This window comes from Triplophysa rosa, unplaced genomic scaffold (genome assembly GCF_024868665.1).
Source record: "Triplophysa rosa unplaced genomic scaffold, Trosa_1v2 scaffold457, whole genome shotgun sequence".
Taxonomy (NCBI): Eukaryota; Metazoa; Chordata; class Actinopteri; order Cypriniformes; family Nemacheilidae; genus Triplophysa; species Triplophysa rosa.
The window spans coordinates 1-15,357 of record NW_026634460.1 but is presented as its reverse complement, the minus strand read 5'-3'; the positions used below and the strand labels follow the sequence as shown (position 1 = coordinate 15,357).

The 15,357-nt window shown below is 45.2% G+C and overlaps 1 long non-coding RNA gene across 1 annotated transcript in view; it reads right to left on the bottom strand.

The window, feature by feature from the left end:
- LOC130550865 (uncharacterized) overlaps positions 1 to 13,712 on the bottom strand; it is a 32,675-nt gene extending 18,963 nt beyond the window's left edge. Inside the window, exon 1 of the long non-coding RNA XR_008962505.1 lies at positions 13,588 to 13,712. This is a non-coding gene — a long non-coding RNA (uncharacterized LOC130550865). The remainder of the gene's footprint in view (positions 1 to 13,587) is intronic.
- Positions 13,713 to 15,357: the final 1,645 nt, after the last annotated feature.

Here is a 15,357-nt window from a genome sequence, read left to right as displayed (position 1 = left end):
CGCCCACCAAGTTCAGCATCCGATATACCTCAGTCAGAGGCTAGGATGTCCCCGTACTTCGGGCCGAGGCCGCCACCCTTCTGGTGAAGGGAGTGATCGAGCCCGTCTCACCAGCCGAGATGTTCAGTGGGTTTTACAGCCTGTACTTCATTGTCCCCAAGAAAGGCGGGGGGTTGCGCCCTATCTTGGGTCTGTGTGTTCTGAACAGGCACCTACACAGTAGCTGCCTTTCAGTTTGATCACGAAGAAGCGCATCCTGACGTCCGTCAGGTGTCAGGACTGGTTCATGGAAATCGACCTGAAGAACGCGTACTTCATGTCTCGATCCTCCCTCGACATCGGCAGTTCCGACGGTTCGTGTTCGAGGGACGGGCATATCAGTACAGGGTCCTCCCCTTCGGTCTGTCCCTGTCTCCATGAGTCTTTACGAAGGTCGTGGAAGCCGCCCTCCTTTCCCTTAGGGAAGGAGGTGTGCGGGTACTAAACTATCTCGATGACTGGCTCAGTTTGGCGCACTCTCGAGATCTGTTGTGTACACACAGGGACCTGGTGCTCCGGCACCTAGATCGGTGGGGCTACAGGTCAACTGAGAAGAGCAAGCTCTCCCTGGTGCAGAGCGTCATCTTTCTCGGTAGGGAACTCGACTCTGTCCTCATGAGCGGCTTGCTCACCCCCCGCGGGGGCGCGAGACCCGCAACGAGGAAGCCCGCACCCACGCGGCCTCCCAGAGGCAGTGCGATTGACTACAGAGCGCACCCGATCAGTGTTGAACTGCCTGAAGCTTTGAGACAGTCAGCGGTCCCCCTGAAACAATTTCAGAGGCTCCTGGGATACATGGCATCCTCGGCGTGGGTGGTCCCCCTCGGGTAGATGCACATACAACCGCTCCAACACTGGCTACAGAGTCAAGTTCCTTGGAGAGCGTGGCACACCGGCAGCAGGCGTATGGTCACACGCTTTCTGCCGACACACCCTAACCCCCTGGTCTCCATGACCTTCTTGGGGTTGGGGTGCCGTGTGCAAACGGGCAAGCAGTGTCGGGGCGGTGGACGGGCCCCCGCCTGCGTTGGCATTTCAACTGCCTAGAGTTGTTGGTTGTGCTACTTGCATTGAGGAGGCTACTACCTCTCGTGCAGGGCAGGCACGTGCTGGTCCGGTCGGACAGCACAGCTGCTGTGGCATATATCATTGGATTCGCTCACGGCAGCTAAACATGACTCGCCCGTCGCCTCCTCCTCTGGAGTCATCAGGTGATCAGTTCCCTGCGAGCCACACACTTCCCAGGCATCCTGAACCAGACAGCCGATGCGCTCTCTCGTCAGTCGACGCCTCGCGGGGAGTGGCTACTCCATCCCCGCTCAGCCAGCTCATTTGGGAGAGGTTCGGCCAGGCACAGGTGGTCCTGTTGCCTCCCCGGACTCCACCCATTGTCCGCTTTTGTACTCCCTGTCCGAGGCAACCCTTGGCACGGATGCCCTTGCGCACAGCTGGCCGCGGGACAAGCGGAAGTACACTTCCCCCCAGTGAGCCTCATTGCTCAGGGTCCTGTGCAAGGCCAGGGAAGAGGAGCATCAAGTGGTACTAGTTACGCCCCTTGGCCTAACCAGGACTCCCCCTGGCCGCTCCCCCTGGCAAACGGCTTCCCCAGGGGAAGGGGCACGTTACGGCATCCCAGGCAGAACCTGGTCTCCATGTCTGGACGGGACGAGGAGATCCTGAGTGACCCACCCCCGGTCTGGTTGGGACGTCACTCAGGCTAGGGCTTCGGCCACTGGGCGGCTATACGCCCATAGGTGGTGCCTCTTCTTGTCCTGGTGCTCTTCTCGGCGAGAAGACCCACGGAGTTGGTCGGTCGGGTACGAGCTGTCCCATCCTCAAGAGAGACTGGGGAGTAACCTCTCCCCCTCCACACTGGGAATGTATGTAGCCGCTTCGGCCGCTCATCATGACCCAAGTGCTGGGTAGCCTCTGGGACAGCACGGCCTGGTCATTAGTTTCCTAAGGGGCGCGAGAGGGTGACCACCTTCCGCGCTCCGTACCCTCTTGCGACCTAGGTGGCGGGCCTTAAGAGGCCCCGCCCCCTTCGAGCCTCTCGGGGTTGCCGCTCTTTCTCAGTCCTGATAAAGACCTGAACCTGCAGGCGCTCCCCACCGGGGAGGAAGACCCAACCTATCCGTGTTGTGTCCAGTACATGCACGGCGCCTCTACTTGGACCGCACGCAGAGCACAGAAGCTCTGAGCAGCTCTTTGTCTGTTTCGGAGGTCAGCAGAAGGGAGGGCTGTCTCCAAACAGATGCTGGCGCACTGGATCGTGGATGCCCTCGTTAGGGCATACCGATCTCTATTCGCCCCTGCCCGTTGGGAGTGAGGCACACCCCTCATGGGCACTGGCTCAGGGCGCCTCTCTGGCAGACATCTGCAGAGCTGCGGGTTGCGGCTATGCCCAACAACTCCGTGAGATTCTAATACCTACGCGCGGAACCAGTGTCAGCCTGCATCCTGGCAAGGTGTGGGACCGGCAGCCAGTAGGGCGTACGCCTGCGGAAGCCCTTCCCCCTCCTGGGGAGCAGTGGCGATCCCGCCTCACTTCTTTCCCTTCGGGTAAAGAACAGGCATTCCATCCATCACTAAGCACCCTTCCAGGGGACAGGCTGGGCAGAGCAGCCCTGCCCCCTTAGGCCGGGGAACAGTTGAGTTATCTCCCACATATCTCTAACCGGACCTAGTGCTCCAGACGTGGTAACCCCCCCTCCGTGGGCTGTTCCGTCTGATGTATCCTCATGAATGGTTCCCACCTTGGCAACCCATGACCTCCCCAGGTGGACTCCCACCTTGCGGTTAACTCCTGCAGTCCGCACATTCCTGACGGCCGGTGACAGGGGCTTCCCAACTTTGTGTAAAGCTCTTGGGCCCCCTTCCACTCCACTGGAGGGTCATAATTTCGCGTTAGCATGTTCGTCTACTGCTCGCCCAGGCCAGTCAACGTCGCTCCGCAGAGATTGTGACACGGCTCAGTGCTGTGCCGATTTCCATAGGAACCCCATTCTGTCGGTTTGACACAACGTCGAGAGACCGACAGAAAGGGAACGTCTTGGTTACGGATGTAACCTCGGTTCCCTGATGGAGGGAACGAGACGTTGTGTCCCTCATGCCACAACACTGGCCGCCCACCCCAGCGGTCGGGGGAGGATGCTTTAGGCTCCTCAGACCAAAGGTGAATGAATGAGCACGCCGGCTTCCCTCTTATACCCGGACATCCGGGGAGGAGCCCGGCATGCACATTTCATTCGCCAATTTTCATTGGCCTTTTCTAAATACTCAGAAGATGATAGGTTCTCAAGACAAACCCCATTCTGTCGGTTCGACACAACGTCTCGTTCCCTCCATCAGGGAACCGAGGTTACATCCGTAACCAAGACGTATTCTAGCTAATGCCAAACATGTAATTTAGTCTGATGGCCAAACAGCTCAGTCAGACCAAATTGCTTTCCTCTAGCTGCCTGGAGTCTACCAAATGTCTTCTGGGAAACTGAAGTAGAGATGCCATTTTAAAAGTGGTTTCTCTTTGGCACTCTCTCCCATACAGCTGTGACTGGTGAAACCGAAAGCTCCTTCAATAGGTCCCTCTCTTGGTGGCGGCCTTCTTGCACATTGTTCTCTTAAATCATGCTTTTGGAGGTCTGCATAATAAGGTTTGAACACCACACATGCAAGTTCAGCAAACCCAATCCTAAAGCATAAAACTCTACTTTTGTTTTTAAGACTACCCTTAACCAACAAAACTTGTGCATCAGGAAATGCTTAGAGTGGTCCTCTGATACACAGCCAACCCTGAAATCTACAGTTCAAGAGAACTCAGACTATTAACGGGCCAGCTTTGGTGTGTCCATGTCCAAATCCAAACAAGTCAAACACGTGGGCCAAGCATGAAACATCTCGCACTTCGGGTGAACTTCTTGTTCTGCTAGTGGTTTCTGAAGTGGCTACAAAGGAACATCAAGCTCTGTTAAAAGCTGTGTGTTTGTCTCATATGATGGCCTGTATAAACAGAAAAATGTGTTTCAGATTTGCATCCAGAGGCCAGCTTTGAAAAGCCTGAGGAGAGATGTCAGGAAAAGCTCTGATGTTTTGAAGCAGGTCCTCGGACAGGGCCCCCAGTCCATCATCCCTGCAGCTGTGGTCAAAACATTGGCTCAGATCTTCTGCTCTACACATTACTGACGGCCTGATAATCTGAATCAGAAGAGCTTTATTGCCAAGAGTGCTTGCACACACAAGGAATTTTCTTTGGTGTTGGAAGCTTCTAGTACAGTATAATACCTGTCCTACAGATAATCATTCATTTGATATTAATTTGAATACAAAGAACCCATCGTGGTTTCTGATTACTGGAGTGTGTTTCCTAAGGACACATCAAGACATCTGCTACATGAAATTAAATTCAACATGTTTGTTCATTTATGCTATGCACTAAAGCAAAGTTTCTCTGTTTGGTGTTCTTAATTTTGTCAATTGTATAATTGTTCATTTGAAACTGCTTCCCTGCAGAGATAATGGGAACGTGGGAATTGTAAATATTTTGGATTCAAGTGATGCCAGTATCTGCTGTAACTGTGCGGGTCGGGTTGCAACAAGGAGTGACACTGGCAAGGCTTAAAGTAAGAAATGACATTGACTTCACACAAGGCTTTACGAAAGTCTTGTTTGGTTTATGAAGCTGCTTGGCCTCTTTGCAACAAATACATTTTTATGGGTTTAAATGATACTGACAGTGAGTACATAATGACAGTTTTCACTTGTCATGCCAAACTATTCTTTTAACAAATTGCAGTTTAAATGTTGTCAGTCACACATTTATTCACTGGGTAATTTGAAAAACTGGAGAAAAATCAAAAAACTCTTTTCAGGCACATTTCCCCCCTGTGGATTGATTTAAACATGGGGAAATGTGTTAATGGAGCAAAACTACACTCGTCCTCTTGCACATGGATGGCTGGAGCCTATCCCAGCATTTTGGGCCACAGTCGATGTACACCTTGGAAAGATGGCCAGTCCATTGCAGGGCACTCACAACTTAGTGACTCCAGGTCACCTAATCTGCATGTTAATTTAATAGTAGCTAAAACTAATTTAGGATTACATATTACACTTAAAAAAATAAACTAATTGAGTGAAAACAGCTATTTTTCCTCCACCATTTATGGGGGCTTGAATCACCACAATACCCAAACATTTAGGCTTCACTCACCATTGGCTAAACATTGAATTACAAAACCATTCCATTTTCCTCTGGTTTGTAGCCAGGGGCAATTTTATGTCATTTAATATTTAGTTCCACAGCAGAAGTACACCTGCCAACCTGCCATATGTTCACAGAAAAGCTTCTTCCAAATTCCTCTCGGACCATCCACAGATCATGCGAGAACAAACTCAAAACTATCTTACTGGAAATGCAGAAGAAAAGAAAAGTACTGCCTAGTCTCAAGCCAACGTCTGTAAAAAAAAAAAATTATAGGCAGCACATCATTACACAAAATATACTTACCTTAAAATGTCTGTATACGAGCAGTATCAATATGGACAAATGTTTTTTTTATCAACGCAAATGTACAGGTTGTTGTTAATACGTCATAGGTCAAAGAGCATCCGGGTCACATGACAATAAAACATGGCACATGCAGCATGTCCAAAATGTATTCATACTACTCCCAATCATATTATACAGAACGTACTTGTTTTAACGGTCGATAGGCAGGTACTTTTTTCAATTCAGTATGTACTGTCACAGTATGCGATTTCGGATGCAGCAAGAGTCATCCAGGTACTGTGAGCCATCTTGACCTTAAACATAACTTGCTTAGAAATATAAATATGTCCATGACATACAGTATATCAGATGTCATGGATTGGCGGAAGAACCCAAGCGCAGACAGGCAGTGAAGGGGTTAACAGATATTTATTTTAAACAAAACACAAAACAGAACAAAAACACCCACAATGGGGGAAAAACAGAACTAAGAAATATATATATATATAAAACAAAAGACTTCCCACGATGGGGCAAAACTGGAAAATAACAAAACAGACTTACGACACAACGTCACAAAACAAGGCACGGAACAGGAACCAAGGTACACAGGAACATGATCACAAACGCAATGCATACACAACATAGTACACGCAATACAAGAGCACAGGACAAAGAAACAAGAGGGTATATATAGGGAAGACAAACGAGGGATAACGACATGGGGCAGGTGTGGGACATTAAACACTCAGGGAAAGATAACGAGGAAACGAGAGGAATGGGGTCAATGACAAGACACTGGAGAGAACGTATATTATTGTCAAACGGACAATAATATGTTTCTCTCCACACATAACCAAAGACTTTGTCATGGCTCTGCTACAGGACCAAGAAAAACATGACTAAGGAAGCAGAGCCATGACAGAAGCCCCCCCTTTAATGAGCACCTCCAGGTGCTCACCAAGGGGTAGACGGACAAGACAAGGCAGACCGAGACAAAGACAAAAACCAGACAAAAATGGTGAACATGACAAGGGGTAGACAGGACAACAAGACTACAGGATTGGGGTGGGATAACAAGAACAATAAACGTGGGAGGGGGGGTGGGGCAAAACAAGAGTTCACGGGGGGAAAACCAAAAGGGTTGGGGGGAACAGTCCCAGTCCCCGGCTGCGCTCGAGGGCGCTGAGTCCTGGGGGACTTAGGAGGAGTCCCGGGGGGAACAGTCTTTGGCCCTGGGAGTCTCCCAGGGACCGGCTGGACAGGGCTTGACGCCGGCTGGAAGGCCGGCTGGACAGGGCTTGACGCCGGCTGGAAGGCCGGCTGGACAGGGCTTGACGCCTGGGTCGCCGGCTGGATCACCGGCTGGGACGCCGGACTGGACACTGGACTGGACGCCGGCTGCACCGGACTGACGCCGGCTGGATCACCGGACTGGACGCCGGCTGGATCACCGGACTGGACGCCGGCTGGATCACCGGACTGGATGCCGGCTGCGCCTCTCCCTCCTTCTCCGCACCATCGGATCCATAGCCGACCTTGGCGAATCCGTGGGGACCGGAGGGAGTTCCGCAGCGGAGCAGTCAGCCGACGTCATCCCCGGATCCCCCCCTCCCCGCCCGCTACCGGCGCCGCCAGAGTGAACGGAGACCGTGGAGCTCAAGCCAGAGGGTACTGAGTCCCACCGGGTTGCGGCAGCCAGGTCGAGGCCCTCCGGCGTGATCAACCGCGAGGTGGAAGTCCCACGTGGAACCCCACCTCCGGGATCATCCCGGTTGGCCACGAACCTGACCATAGCCGCGAACCCTAGGGGACCCAGCAGCCTCTTCTCAGACGGGGTGAGGCGCTGAGTGAGGCAGCAGTTGAAGATCGTCTTCAGCTCTGCCTCGTTGAACTCAGTTGCCTCAGCCACCGCCGAGAATGCCCCGGCGAACTCCCGGTTCCCGTAGTTCCCCTGGCGGAAACCTAGCAGCAAGCGGGCTAGGGCGGACCATGAGGACGACGCCGTGCCGTCCATCTTGCTGCCCGCTGGGTTCTGAACTGGCTCTTGTATTCTTCATGGATTGGCGGAAGAACCCAAGCGCAGACAGGCAGTGAAGGGGTTAACAGATATTTATTTTAAACAAAACACAAAACAGAACAAAAACACCCACAATGGGGGAAAAACAGAACTAAGAAATATATATATATATAAAACAAAAGACTTCCCACGATGGGGCAAAACTGGAAAATAACAAAACAGACTTACGACACAACGTCACAAAACAAGGCACGGAACAGGAACCAAGGTACACAGGAACATGATCACAAACGCAATGCATACACAACATAGTACACGCAATACAAGAGCACAGGACAAAGAAACAAGAGGGTATATATAGGGAAGACAAACGAGGGATAACGACATGGGGCAGGTGTGGGACATTAAACACTCAGGGAAAGATAACGAGGAAACGAGAGGAATGGGGTCAATGACAAGACACTGGAGAGAACGTATATTATTGTCAAACGGACAATAATATGTTTCTCTCCACACATAACCAAAGACTTTGTCATGGCTCTGCTACAGGACCAAGAAAAACATGACTAAGGAAGCAGAGCCATGACACATGGTCTTAAAGAGGGCTATATATATCATATCCAGTTCATATATGCATTCCTCATTGGAGAGCTGAGCCCCATAGAACAGACTAAATCTTATCATGTATCTGGTTAACGGAAACTCTCATAGTGACTAGAGCACAGTCGTTCAGTAGTGATTATGTAAGGCGATAATGTACAGACAAGCCGTTGTTATCGCAAAACAAACCATTCATGTTGTATACAAACTTCTTGCTGAGCTGTTATAACAACCGGCAGACGGTATAATGAACACACTCAGGCTCTAAAGAAAGCGGCCCGAAAAATGGAGCGCAACTTTAAGAAAACTAAATTAGAGGTATTTCGTACAGCATGGAAGGATAGTATTCGAAAATACAGGAAAGCCCTAAAAACTTCTAGATCCGCCTACTTTTCATCACTAATAGAAGAAAACCAGCACAACCCTAGGTTTTTATTTAACACGGTGGCTAAATTAACAAAAAATAAATCGTCAGTGACTTCTGATCCTGTATATCAGCATAGCAGTGATGAATTTATGAACTACTTCACATATAAAATCCAAGATATTAGAGAAAAAATTATAACAATGCAATCAGAAGTGAAACCCGCTGAACAAACTAACTACAGCGCCCTTAAGGAGAAAATGCAATTATTTTATACCGTAGATCAAGATGAGCTGTCTAAAATATATTAGATCATCTAAATCAACAACATGCATACTAGACCCTATACCTACAAATCTACTGAAAGAGATGCTCCCAGAAATTATAGATCCTCTTCTTGGTATTATTAACTCATCTCTGACATTAGGACATGTGCCTAAAGCATATAAGGTGGCTGTTATAAGGCCCCTTGTCAAAAAACCCCAACTCGACCCTAGAGAACTAAGGAACTACAGGCCTATATCGAATCTACCTTTCATATCTAAAGTTCTGGAAAAAGTAGTTTCAACTCAATTATGCTCCTTCCTCCAAAGGAATGACATCAATGAAGAATTCCAGTCTGGATTTAGAGCATGTCACAGTACAGAGACTGCTTTGATCAGAGTTACAAATGATCTGCTATTGGCGTCTGACCGAGGTTGTATCTCGTTATTGGTGCTGCTAGACCTTAGTGCTGCATTCGATACCATTGACCACAGCACACTCCTACATAACTGCGTTCCAAATTATTATGCAAATTGGATTTAAGTGTCGTAAACATTTAATTTTATATTGTTCAATTAAACTTATGGATGGTATTGTGTCTCAGTGCTCTTTGGATCACTGAAATCAATCTCAGACACCTGTGATAAGTAGTTTGCCAGGTGAGCCCAATTAAAGGAAAACTACTTAAGAAGGACGTTCCACATTATACGTGTACGTCGTGTGTGTGTGTGTGTTGTGTGTGTGTGCGTGCGCATCCGTGTGTGTGTGTGTGTCTCTATGTCTATGTGTGTTAGTACGTGTGCATATTGTGTGTGTGGAGTGTTTTGTATGTGGGTATGTCTGTCTTCTGTGTTTTCAACCTTTTCTTGTTTTGCAGGTACAACTTTAATTATTTTGCTTATAGTCAATATGTCTCATGTACAGCTGCTTTGTAACAATGAAAATTGTAAAAGCGCTATATAAATAAAGTTGAGTTGATGAGTTATTATACGTAAGGATAATGTACAGGCAGCCGGTTGTTATCGCAGAAATAAGCCCCGACAGTGTGATCAGGAGCCGAGAAGCGGAGGGTCTTGTATCACACTGAAGGGGCTTATTTCCGATAACAGCCGGCTGCTTGTACATTATCCCTTATTATTACAATAAAAAAACTGGAATGAAATGTGAATTTGAAATAATTTATTAGCTCATTTTACCGAATGCAGACCTTCCCGGGAAAAGCCTTTACTTTCGGTTTTAAGGTAAGAAACACTTCAAAGTCACGAAAGGCAATTTGGTTTAATCATTTGTAAATATAATGTCATACAGTATCACTGCGTTCCAAATTATTATGCAAATGATATCTTTCTCTGGTTTTCCTAATTTGTCGATGCAAATGACAGTCAGTATAATTTTCAAGTAATCAACAGTTAGGGTACATTTGGAATTTTATTGAACAAACCTCCCACTGACAACAGTATTTATTTAAAAAATGAAAAACTCAAAATGCACTGTTCCAAATTATTATGCACAACAGAGTTTGAAAACATTTCATAGGTTGTAAAAAACTGAAAATGGTCATTTGTTGAATTTGCAGCATTAGGAGGTCATATTTACTGAAATCAAAAGCTATTTCAATCAAAAACATCCTAACAGGGCAAGTTACATGTTAACATAGGACCCCTTCTTTGATATCACCTTCACAATTCTTGCATCCATTGAACTTGTGAGTTTTTGGATAGTTTCTGATTGAATTTCTTTGTAGGATGTCAGAATAGCCTCCCAGAGCTGCTGTTTTGATGCTAACTGCCTCCCACCATCATAGATCTTTCGCTTGAGGATGCTCCAAAGGTTCTCAATAGGGTTGAGGTCAGGGGAGGATGGTGGCCACACCATGAGTTTCTCTCCTTTTATGCCCATAGCAGCCAATGACACAGAGGTATTCTTTGCAGCATGAGATGGTGCATTGTCATGCATGAAGATGATTTTGCTACGGAAGGCATGGTTCTTCTTTTTGTACCATGGAAGAAAGTGCTCTGTCAGAAACTCTACATACCTTGCAGAGTTCATTTTCACACCTTCAGGGACCCTAAAGGGGCATCTCCCCATGATTCCAGCCCAAAACATGACTCCGCCACCTCCTTGCTGACGTCGCAGCCTTGTTGGGACATGGTGGCCATTCACCAACCATCCACTACTCCATCCATCTGGACCATCCAGGGTTGCACGGCACTCATCAGTAAACAAGACTGTTTGAAAATTAGTCTTCATGTATGTGTGGGCCCACTGCAACCTTTTCTGCTTGTGAGCATTGGTTAGGGGTGGCCGAATAGTAGGTTTATGCACAACTGCAAGCATCTGGAGGATCCTACACCTTGAGGTTTTCGGGACTCCCGAGGCACCAGCAGCTTCAAATACCTGTTTGCTGCTTTGCAATGGCATTTTTGCAGCTGCTCTCTTAATCCGATGAATTTGTCTGGAAGAAACCTTCCTCATTCTGCCTTTATCTGCACGAACCCTTCTGTGCTCTGAATCAGCCACAAATCTCTTCACAGTACGATGATCTCGCTTAAGTTTTCATGAAATATCTAATGTTTTCATACCTTGTCCAAGACATTGCACTATTTGACGCTTTTCAGCAGCAGACAGATCCTTTTTCTTTCCCATATTGCTTGAAACCTGTGGCCTGCTTAATAATGTGGAACGTCCTTCTTAAGTAGTTTTCCTTTAATTGGGCTCACCTGGCAAACTACTTATCACAGGTGTCTGAGATTGATTTCAGTGATCCAAAGAGCACTGAGACACAATACCATCCATAAGTTTAATTGAACAATATAAAATTAAATGTTTACGACACTTAAATCCAATTTGCATAATAATTTGGAACGCAGTGTATGTTATTTAATTTGTAAAAAAAAATTGTCAAAATGATTTGCTGCATCTGGGTTATCGTGTGTTATTAGTTTTGAGCAAAAATGTCAGTTATTACGACATTTAACTTAAACACATGTAAAGAACGTCTGTAAAAGTCTTTGATAAAAGCTCATTGCAGTATCTTTATTGTGGGATACGATGTAAGTACAGTTTAAATAAGCTTTTAAAATGTTAGTCGTTTTCATATGATGCAATTAAGAAATAGAATAAACTCATTGATTATCTTAAAACATGCACAGATTTTGGTAAGTTTTGTTAAAACCTGGGTTTTAGAAAAACAATGTTTTCAACACTAAATGGATGCTGATGGTTTATTTTTGCTTTAAACTTTTAATGTTTCTTAGTTTTACGTTGTGCATGTATGTGTAAATGTATATGTTTTATGCCATCTAAATTTACCTGCCTAGGGACTGCAGATGTAAATTACCTTGTAGCTAAATATGGCACAAAGTACCTTTTTCTCATTGTTAGATTTGTGAATGGCCCAGATAATGAATCAATAACCTAAATAAACTAAACTAAGGAAGCTTACAATAAAGAAGCTAACGTTACGAACTTCTGCGTCAAAAATATATAGTGGACGTGACCACAGCCTTTGTATTAAATTCCTCTACACTCTTTTATATTACTTTTACCTGGAACTAAAGCATTTCTTTTTATTTATTTACAGAGTTTAAAAGGCAGGGAATAGTGTAAATATATAAAATATAAAGACGTTAACACACACATACACAGTTCTATTCCAGAGGGTCTGGCTGCTTTATTCACGCTCACAGACAGAGAAAATATCCAATTATTCAATCTATTCCATAGAGTTGTCCAGGAACACTGAGATCTATCTGAATAATAGCTGTGTTCCAGCCCCTCAGTCTTGGAATAACAGGACAGTTTTCTCCTCTCACAGTCGGATATTTCTTTCAATGCTCAGATCTTTCAGTAAGGCATCAGTGCTGTTATGAGTGGTTGCCAGGTCAATGCAATGTGATTAATGGGGTATTCTAGGATGCATTTCTATTGCTACTGTTTACCACAAGTCAAGAGAGTGAAGAATTGGATATTCTTACCAGAAGAATTTTGTTTAGCAACCGACATCTGTAATTGTGTGTAAAAGCATGTTTCTGGCTTTAAGGTTAAAGGGTGTGCCGTAACCTTAAATATACAGTTAGCAATGATTGACTTAGAATACACTACATATAACAATGACTGCAGAATGGCTGCATAAATGGCAGGTTGTGTTGAGTGTCGGGTTATGGGTGCTTTCGTAGGGTTCATATTTGTTGCTCTTGTTATTGTACACGTCAACAGCCTGACCACAGCTAACAGGCTGTTGAAAGCCTTTCTAAATGTATTTTCTGTTGAATGTCATTATCTGTGCACATCTGTCTGACTTATCTCTGACCTAACGCCACCCATCGTGCTAACCTCAGTGACAAATGCACACACACACAGGTGCAGTAGCGACCTGTGACGTCAATAAAAACGTGACTGATGTTCGCACTCAAAGACTGCCTCTGCATCTATGCATGGATGAATCTCTTGATAAAATTTCCACAGTCAGAATTAGCTCGGCAAGACCCGGGGTGCACATGAATGTGCATCTGAGTGCACAAAAAGTACCTTCATGCATGGTTTATTGGTACGTTATTCCTGTAGCCCAACAAAACAAGGTAGGTTTCAAGGAATGCAAAGACCTGATCAATAAGAACTGTAAGTGCCTTTGGATAAACTCATCTGTCAAACATGTAAATGTAACTGTAATGTTGTTCTTATAAAATGTGTATGCACTTCAGATCTTCAAATCGCTCTCCAATTCAACCACATGGCCATAGTATAAAACACTCACTTCTCAAAACGAATCAGGTCTCACCCTCTGGTACTTAATTGCACGCCAGTTTTTACCTGAACTGCAGAACTGATCTCAGCAGCAAATCCTCCTGTCACCGGAGCCTCGTGACTGATGAGCAGGCGACCTGTCTTCACCACAGACTACAAGAAATGAGAAAATATTTTAACAATAGCAAAAGAACTAAAAATAAATACTGACTGATGAAATATGTACTGTACACTGATTGACACAGTGACATAAGATTACTAAATTCGGTCCCTTTAAAGTCAGTCAAAATGACTCGCAGCTCAGTGATAAATTCAAAGGCATTAGACCAGAGGCGTAAATTCAGTTGCCTAGCTGTGCATTCACACCGCCGCCGTCGCGAGCGTCAAAGTGGCCGGAAGTCATTCATTTTCAATGTGAGCCGGCAGCGAGCAGCGGCGTTGTGCGGGGCGTCTTGGCCGTTGAGGGCGTCGAGGAGAGTTGAAATCAGGTCAACTTTATGGTAATAAGCTATGACACGGTTCGGCGGCAACCAATCGGAACGTAGAAGTCCACCGCTTGAGAGGATTCCAGAGAACGCAGCCCTGTAAACTTTGGTCTACGTCAGAGCGTCCATGAATCTTTCTAAAGCGTTGTTGGCAGGGCGGCCAGAGCGATTTTTGACGCTCTCGATGGCGGCGGTGTGAACGTACAGTAACTTGATAAAAAGTGCTACCAGTGACTCACTTAAGAGAGAGATTGTGGGGACACTAAGCTGTTGTGCTGGTCTTGAAAATACATAGACAAGTCTGGAGTAAACATTTTGGACAAAAATAAATATAAAAAAAGAATCAAATTTAAAATTTTTGCATCTTTAAAATATCCACACTTAGCCTAGAATTTGAAGCTGCTTATTGAGGTCTCGCACTGAGATAACACTACTGTAGCAGTTGACATCTTATTTTTTATTATTAATAATAAATGCATTTCAAACTTTTTCAAATATAATTAGGTCAACATAAATAATTTTTTAACATTTAAGCAAAGGGGTTCTAATGAGATTGCCATAGAATAACCTTAGTTACATAGTAATATGCTATATATCGTTTAAAATTAGCAAGACTCAATTTTCCATTCGTAAAATGAGAAATACTCTGAGCAACCCCCTTATCAAAAGAAAAAAATGGTTTGGTCTTGTAGTCTGGCGCTGTGTCGGTTACTTTCAGCTTGTCACTTAGAAAGGAGCCTTGCACTACAAAGCATGAAGTATAAAATTAGGTTATCAAAAAAGAAAAGAGCAGAGAGAATAGAAAAGAAAACTGTAGGAGGGCAGACAACTTATTTTTTTCAGAAGGATTGTGAGAAAAACTGTGTCTAAAACGCAGTTTTATTGTTGACAAAATGTTTATATGCTCTCCTGCTTTTATATGAATAAATGTAAATAAATGTAAAACTTTGTGCTATACCCCTGATGGAACCATAAAGCCAACAATGGTTCTTCTGTGGCATCATTTAGCACCTTTATTTTTAAGAGTGTACTCCCTCGGACTGAATAACTTTTAAGATCATGAGAATGGTATGTGGTGTAGTCTATAGCCTGATAAAGCCTGTTAATGACTTGATGTTATATGAAAGAGCTGCTTATATTTCTTTAAAAAATCTACAAAAATAATTACATAAATACAATAACAGCAAATAGGTTAGAAATTACATGAATACATAACAAAATAATTGAAATTGAAAGTGCATTACTCATAGTGGACATTTTCTGCCAAATATGTTAGTAGTATATATAGGGGTCATTGTGTCAAAATGATTGATGGTGACCCTTGACCTTTGCGGGGGGGTTGAATTACTTC